We start from the raw sequence: 9,304 nt of genomic DNA, 5'->3' as shown, positions 1-9,304 counted from the left end.
TTTATTCCCTGTAATATAGCTATTTAAATTTTATAACTTTTCCATAATTTAGTTTTCTGAATTTTATAGTAAAAGTGCCATCTTGAGTTCAGATAACATACAAATCTTGCATCTTGTTCTAACAGTTTTTGATGTTATCTGAAACTCTCAAGCAGCTTTCTTGCAATTGTAGAGAGAGCAAGAACTGCAGATGCTGGAGTCAGAGACAACATGGTGTGGGGCTGGAGGAGCACAGCAGGCCAGGCAGCATCAGAGGAGCTGGAAAGTTGACGTTTCGGGTTGGGACCCTTTTTCAGAAATGGGGAGGGGGAAAGGAGATGAGAAATAAATAGAGAGAGGAGGGGTAGGGCTGGGCAAGGTAGGTGGGATGGTGATCGGTGGATGCAGGTAGGGAGTGGTAGGAATTGGTCAGTGGGATGGGTGGGGCGGATAGGTGGGAGAGAAGATGGACAAGTTGTGTCAGGTCAAGGAGGCAGGGATGAAAGGGAGAGTTGGACATGGAATGAGGCCAGGGGTGGGGAGATTTTAAAACTGGTGAATTCTATGTTTAGGCCATTGGGCTGTCGGCTCCTGAGGCAGAATATGAGGTGTTGCTCCTCCAGTTTGCGGATGGTGTTGTTGTGACACTGGAGGAGGCCCAGGATGGACATGTCACCCAGGGAGTGGGAGGGGAGTTAAAATTGTTGGCAACCAGAAGGTGTTGTAGTTTGTCATGTACAGTGTGCAGATGCTGTATAAACGGTCTCCGAGTCTACATTTGGTCTCACCGATGGAGAGGAGGCCACATCAGGAGCAGCAGATACAGTAGACCAAGTTGGCAGATGTACAGACGTGCACCTGTCTGATATGAAAAGTTTATTTTGTGCCTTGAATGGAGGTGAGGGGGGAGGTGTAGGGGCAGGTGTAACACTTCCTGCTGTCTGCTGTTGCAGGGAAAGGTGCTGGGGGTGGCATTAGTGGGGAGTGTGGAGAGGACGAGGGAGTCACGGAATGAGTGGCCCCTATGAAAAGCAGATAGGGGTGGGGAGGAAAATATCTCTTTGGTTGTGGGGTTGGATTGTAGGTGGCAGACATGGCAGAGAATGATGTGCTGGATGCAGAGGTTGGTGAGGACAAGGAGGATTCTGTCTTTATTTTTGTTGGGGGTATACCCTTCCACCTATCACAGCTGACAAAATTGTCATGGAAAGGACGTTATTTTGTAATTTTGATTTTCTGATTGATGGCTATAGAAGAGATGCAGACTTGCTTTCACATTGACACCAAGTACAGAGTATAATGCTGACATTTTGTAGACATTGAGGATATAACATTCACACTGAATCCACCTGGAAGGGCTAGGGCAGAATCTTAGCAGGCTTATCCCAAAACTTTGTGGGCAGCTAGATCCCTTGCTGAGATATTTGCATCATCAATAGCCATGGGTGAGGTATAGAAGACTTGAGGGTGGCTAATGTGGTGCCATTACTTAAGAAAGATGGTAAGGAAAAGCCAGGGAACTTTAGACCGGTGAGTCTGAGGACTCTGGGGGACAGGATTTCCATATATTTGGAAACACAAGGACTGATTGGGGATAGTTAACGTGGCTTTTTGTGTGGGAAATTGTGTCTCATTAATTTGATTGTGTTTTTTGAACAAGTGACAAAGAAAATTGATGAAGGCAGAGCGGTGAACATTGTTGAACGCCTTGCTGAAGTCCATATAGACAAAGTTCCACTTGGTAGACTGGTCAGTAAGATTAGATCACATGGAATACAGGGAGAGCTGGTCATTTGGAAACAAAATTGGCTTGAAGGTAGGAGACAGAGGGTGGTGATGGAGGGTTGTTCTTTTGGACTGGCGAGCTGTGACAAGCAGTGTGCTGCAAGGATTGGTGCTGGGTCCACTGCTTTTTGTCATTTATATGAATGATTTAGATGTAAATATGGGAGGTATGGTTCATAAGTTAGCACCAAAATAAGTGGTGTTGTGGACAGTGAAGACAAGACCTTGATCAGATGGACCAAGGAGTGGCAGATGGAGTTTAATTTTGATAAATATGAGATGTTTACATTTTGGTAAGGCAAATCAGGTCAGGAATTATACACTTAATGGTAGGGTCCTGAGAATGTTGCTGAATGAGGAGACCTTAGAGTGCAGGTTCATAGTTCCTTGAAGGTGGAGTCACAGGTCGACAGGGTGAGGCAGAAGGTGTTTGGTATGCTTGCCTTTATTGGTCAGTGCATTGAGTATGGGAGTTGGGATGTCATGTTGCAGCGTACAAGGACATTGATCAGGCCACTTTTGGAATACTGCATTCAATTCTGGTCTCATTGTTATGGGAAAGATGTTGTTAAACTTGAAACAGTACAGAAAAGATTTACAAGATGTTGCTAGGTCTGGAGGGTTTGAGCTGTAGGGAGAAGTTGAATGGGCTGGGGCTATTTTTCCTGGTGTGTCGGAGGCTGAGGGGTGAACTTTCAGAGGTTTCTAAAATCATGGGGGCCATGGATAGAGTGAATAGCCAAATGATTTTCCAGGGTAGGGGACTGCAAAACTGGATGGCATATGTTTAAGGTGAGAGGGGGAAGATTTAAAAGGGACCTAAGGGCAGATTTTTCACACAGAGGGTGGTGCATGTATGGAACAAGCTGCCAGAGGAAGTTTTAGAGGCTGGTACAATTACAATCTGTAAAAAGCATCTGAATGTGTACATGAATAGGAATGGTTTACAGGGATGTGGGCCAAATGCTGGCAAATGGGACTAGATTAATTTAGGATATCTGGATGGACAGGTTGGACCAAAGGGTCTGTTTCTGTGTTGTGCATCTCTATGACTCTGTGGGCCATGGCACGATGAGCGATATAATCAGACAAGACAATCATCTCACTGCAACTTACACATTTTGCTCAATCAGGGTGGTAAGATTCTCACCAGACAGCAGTGTTCTCAGTTAATACTCTTTACTGCTTATTAAATCATAGAATCCCTTCGGTGTAGTAAGAGGCCATTCAGACTATTGAGTCTGCAGCAACCCTTCAAACAGCATCCCATCCATACCCATTCCATCCCCATAACACTGCACATCCCCGCCCAATACAAGGCAGTTTAGCATGGCCAAAGCACCTGACCTGCACATCCTTGGACTGTGGGAGGAAACTGGAGCACCTGGAGGAAAGCCACACAGACAAGGGAAGAATGTGCAAACTCCATACAGACAGTTGCCCAAGACTGGAATTGAACCTGTGAGGCAGCAGCGCTAGCCACTATGCCACCGTGCCATCCAAATGGTTTGTTAACAGTCACCATGGATTATGATCTTATTAAACCTGCCATAAAAGCAGACATTGGAAAAACTCAGGCACACTCCATGGACACTGGCCATATATATCTCACATCCATGGACACTGGCATCTGACTTATGCCAGTCCTCATGAACCCTCATAGTACATCTCCAATTGCTTACAGGTTGCTTCTGCACATCAATGTTGCACCTTGGTCTTCACCAGCCATTATCATTGTAATGCTGCATCAAGAACACTTTGTAATTAGGTACACACACCCCCAGCTCATGGACTAGACTTGGCTGCACCTTTGGGCTTTTCACTCACTCACTCACTCTGAGCCTACCTGGATGCTTGCAGTCTCCCTGCCTTCCATTGCCTCACCTTTTTGCACTTTGCCCCCTCATCCAGAGTGAGTGAGTGCAATGACAGCAAGTGAAAAGTGTGTGTCCCTGAGCACAAAGAGTCCTTGCTGCAGCATTACAGTAATATCTGTAAGTATAGCCTGAGATGAAGTATTGTGATGTGAGTGCCTGACACAATATGGAGGTCTTTTGGAGAAAACAGAGGGTTAAACCCAGCCAAGAACCTGTTCGGGTTTTCATGTCAAATTTTCCCGATGGCTAGTTTGTACAGTCTGTTTGGTGAGATTTCAACCAATGGTGAGTTAGACTGTTAAGCCATTTAACAAGCAATAAAGAATATCAATTGAGAACTCACCACTCAATGGCGAGAATCTTGCAATGCCATTTGAACAGAGTAGTGAAATTGTGGGGAGATGATCATGTGTTGAAATGACCATCTCACCCGATTCTGCCATGCATCTTTCCATTGCCCATGTCTCTCAAAACCTGGTGAGTTTCTGCCAATAGACTGTGTTCTACTGACATAAATTCACAACTAGCCATAACTTTGGAAAATTGTATATCCACTTAGTAAATTAATCTGGAATGAGAAGCTAGCCTTAGTAACGGTAGCTATACAATGACTCAATTTTATAAAAACTGGTTCATTAATATCTTTGCAGAAAGAAAAATTTTGTAATCTATATCTAGTCTGGCCTATGTGTGGTTCTAGTCCTTAGCAATGTGGTTGACTCTTAATTGTCCTTAGACATGGCCTGACAAGTCATTGAGTCAAGGACAATTAAGAAGAGCAATAAATGCTTACCAGCAATGTCAACAATTGGTGAAGGTACCAAAAAAAAGTTAAAATTAGATGTACCATGGCTTAGGTAGCATCAACGCTTTCCATCTTTCCAGATTGTTACTTATCAATGCAGCTTATTAACTCGCTCAATTGGAAGCATGCTGATCTCTAAGTCAGAGGATTGTGTGGTCAAGTCCCTGTTCACAACTTGTGCCCAAAAATCTACTTGACACACTGTACAGTCCTGAGGGTGTGCTGAACTGTTGTAAGTGCTGTCTTTCAAATGAAACTTTGAATTGAGGCCCCATCTGTTTTTCGATGGTAATAAACAACATAAAACTTCTCTCTCAAAGTGGAGTTGGAGACTTATACCCAGCACTATGGCCAATATTTATCCCGCAAACATCAGCCTAAAAACATGTACTTTTGTCATTATCACATTGCTGTTTATTGGACCTTGCTGCGTGCCAATTCTCTGCCACATTTCCTGGATTACAACAATCACTACACTCAAAAGTACCTAATTGCTACAAAATGCTTTGGTAGATCCTGTGATCATAATAGATGCTATACAAATGTAAGACTTTTCTTTCTTAGGCAGAAGGTAGTGACCCTGCACATGCATGGATCTCTGCTTTCCAGTCAACAATAATGTGAATGAGCAGAACTACCATGGCTGTTCTCATGCATAATTTAAAACTAAATGGCATCATTTGTTGCACCAGAACCAGACCATTCATTTACTGGATGTTTGACCTGGTAACTACTCAGGTCAAAATGCTGCAGCAAGGACACTTTGTCTTATGCCTGGTAGTAAAATCCCTGTCTCTGAGCCAAAAGATCTGGATTTGAGGTCCACTTAGGACTGGATGGACATGGAAGGTGTGTTTGCAGTATGGCTGAACCAATTGATTATTAACCTCTTAAATCCTTCTGATCTGCCTGTGATAGGTGATGAGCGTGGAAGAGTTGCTTGGTTAATTATGCTTAAGGTGGACTGGCATCCCTCAAGCTGCAAACCCTGGTTATAGTCTTGTGACTTGTTCCAAGAAACATCTAGCTATGGAAACACATGCCTCATAAGAAGAACTCCTGGAAGGACTGTTAGAACAGCTCCATTTGATGGCCATTCCTAAAACTATAGTTTAGATATTTTCATTGAATGTTTCATCAACTTTACTGATTTTCTGATTCTATTACATGGAAAATAATCAGTAGATGGAAATAATTGCAAAAAGCTGAATAGTTCCACTGATATCATAAACTGGAAAAGTGAGGCTTGAGTGGTTTATGTTATTGTAATCACTTTTATTTTATATGATACATGGCAATATTATTTATAATACAAAACTCAAGTCTGACATTCAGTTGCCTTAAGGGCAATTCTAGCTAATAATTAAATGCCAGCCTCAAGATTAAAAGCTCACACAATTTATATGAATGAGGGAAACCCAATAGATTAAGTTGATTATTCCATTTCAAGTTAAAAAAATATATACTGGCAACTCATCAGATCATCTGATTGCATTTTGAATGTAAAAGTTTTCATCTCCATCAAACTGTTTGGGGGACCACTTGAAAAGTTGTTCATAACGCAAGTTTATTTCTGACATCAATTCAAAATTGTCCTTCCTTTCACTTACTTGCTCTTTTGCTCTCTCCCCCACTTTATTATCATTAATCTTAATGCACTTGATCAGTTTACACTTGGCATTGCAGATTCTCCACCTGGAAAAGAAAAGAGCCTTATTTTACTTTGTTTGAAATCAAAGTAAACAAATATCATATAGTTTCCATGATGGCAGCCAATCCACAATACCACATGTGCACTGATACAGCAAGTTTAAAACCTCCTCACTCAGTTTCAGAACCCAAGTCACTACCAAATTGACTGCAGAACGCAGCTTCTCACTTTCTTGAGGGCAGTTAGGGCTGGGCAACAAATTCTGTCTGCATGTGATACTCACACCCTACAAAACATATTTTAAAGAAGTGTAGATTAGATCCAGGAAACCCCAGGTTTCAATTTCTGGAGCAACTCCACCTCAGCATTTCCTGATCTCACTGCTTTATTTCCTTTCGCAAATTTCTTATTGACATGCAAGTTTCACTTAAATTTATATCGCTTTCAGTTTATTTTGCAGCCTTTCTTGGGAATTTGATTGAACATTTTCTAAAAATTTAAATGTTCCATTTCATATTCAGTTGTTGAATTATATCATCACTGATAGAATAAACTAACCTTGAGTGAAGTACTGGACAATAGGCTGCTACACAGAAAATATACTCCAATATTAAACTGATTAATTTTGTCATTTAAGTCATATGGCTACAATTTACTAGTCTTTTGGAGTCAGGCTGGGGGAAGGGAAGGCTGGTAAAATTTAAGCCAATTTCAGAACGCACATTTCAGACACTATCTCCCATGGAGGTGCATTCTAGTAGAATAGGTGTCCCATTTTAATAGAACTACCTGGAACCTATCCCTCTCCTGTTTTGGACCGACCTTCCTAACTCTGGCTCCCATGTAAACTTGTTCAAAGACACACAGATGCAGAACCAACAATATATGCTCATCCGCCAGGTGCTGTCCCAGCAATGGCCACTGGTAACTCTGATTTGGGGTGAACAGCTCAAGGGTGTGGGCCACTGTCTTTAATAGGGATGACAGCTCTGTCAGTAACCAGTTAATTTAGTAGCATCAACAAAATGTGGTCCTAGGTGCCATGGCGCATTGAAACGGCTCACTTCCCACTTTCAGGTATTGCAACATGACTCCTGTTGCCTCTGTCGAACTGGCCACCAATGTTACAATGCATTATCACCCCATGCATATTGTTTGCCATGCAGGTAGCATACAAAGATCATGCTGCCTGGTGGTTTGCATGATAGTTGTGAGTAGCTAGTATTAAATATGCTGAGCTAGTATTAAATATGCTGCTAAGTGACTTGATTGCTCAGTAGGACATATTATGGATTAAACTGGAGTTCTTTTTAGCTTTCTAGCTTACACAGCACAAAAAATGTGCTTTAAATAATGATCATAGCACTAAAAATAGATGATAAACTAAACCCTAACATTTTTTTGACACCATTACATCTTGATCCAGGAGACTCTGATTCATCTCCTGACAGTGAAACCAGAATAGATGCTGTGGATTAAAATACTTTGTACTGAGCAAATGTGTGGAATTTACTGTCTAGGCACAAAATTGATTTAGAAAGGTCCAACAGAATTTTCCTCAGCTCTGACCAGGTTTGAAAAACAGGATATGGCACAGGACAAATTGGGCTGCAGCATATGTATTTCCTTAAATAATATTAGCAGAACCAATATCCAAATAGTTTTGCTACCTGCAAATATAATCTACATATTGAAAAAGCATGTTATCTGTCATTAATCTGTGGGGCTAGCCTGGAAATCAGTGGAATCTGACTCACTTAGATCTCAGAGGAAGTCCATTTTGTTTAACCTGTCATAAATTCCTCTGTGATATTCTAAGACAAATGACAGGAAGCACCCCACAGCTGAAAATAATCCAATAACTCAGATGCTGTGAGCGGGAAAGTATATTTCTAGAGGAGGTTATAAATAGAGGTTGTGATTCATCAGATAAAGTCTACGATCAAGCTTCAGATACTTGAACTGTATTGAATTCCCTGAACTGTACAGAAAATGACCCCTCCCCCTTAATATGCGTTTTTAACTGTAAGATTAAAACAGAAGAAAAAGCACCTAAATTTCTCCTGAAGGGGCAACTATGATGACTTTGCTCCCAGCTCCTTTCATTGACAAATGCAGTCAATCAGTTCATTCCCAGTGTAGCTATTCCAACACTGGAGTTTTGTGTTCACCCTTCTGGGTTTCCAATGAGAAGTTGTATTATGCTCATGGTGCCTGTAACTCCTCGATCATGAAAAAAAGGTGCAGCCTTAAAAGTTTTAGGGAATAGTTTGAAATCTGGATGACGTCCTGAGTGTCTCCAGCACTTTCTGTTTCTACTTTGGCCCTCTGGCATCAGCAGCACTTTTATTTCTAGTTTGAAATCTGGACTACATCACAATCTCCACCAGAAAACTCTAGATATATTGTACTTTATGTACTATTCTTGCTTCCAGACAAAATGTCACAATGAAGGGCTGAAAGAGATTTTGGATAGAGAAATAGGTTATTAGCTAATAGTTGGTGATGCAGGGAAAAACGCGGAAACAAACCTTCACAATTAACATCTGTTAGATAACACATTAAGCTTATCTAATGTGTTTCATAAGGGCAAATATTGAAGAGGCTCTGAACAGAAGTGTACCACTGCACTTGTTCTGCTATATCCTCTTTATTCACACTGTCATCATTTGACCAGAAAGGGTGCACTGCTAATTGTGTTCCACAGTTCCATAAGCCATCACAAAACGTATAAGTGTATAAAATCTTAATGAGAAGACCAAAATGACCATTTTGCCTGACTAACTGCCATTCAGGAAAAAATTCACACCAGGTTTTAAAAGAAACATAAAATATAATTATACATAAATAAAATAAAATAAAACATAATTTCTGAAGAAGGGTCCCAACCTGAAACGTCAGCTTTCCTGTTCCTCCGATGCTGCCTGGCCAGCTGTGTTCCTCCAGCTCCACACTGTGTTATCTCTGACTCCACCATCTGCAGTTCTTGCTATCTCGTAAAATATGGTTACTTATTGTAACACACTTAATGATAAGAAGAGCAATGAAAAGAGATGTCCAATTTATGTAACTTAAGTTATATCACTTCAAAAGCCCCAAATACAGACACACTTAGTCATGATTAAAACAGACAAAAGACAAATTGTTTAAAATATATACCATGAAGGATAAATATTTATGGGGCAAATCAAATTCCAAAGATCAAAA

This window comes from Rhincodon typus, chromosome 20, assembly GCF_021869965.1.
Source record: "Rhincodon typus isolate 14 chromosome 20, sRhiTyp1.1, whole genome shotgun sequence".
NCBI lineage: Eukaryota > Metazoa > Chordata > Chondrichthyes > Orectolobiformes > Rhincodontidae > Rhincodon > Rhincodon typus.
Note: the sequence above shows the minus strand (reverse complement) of the source record.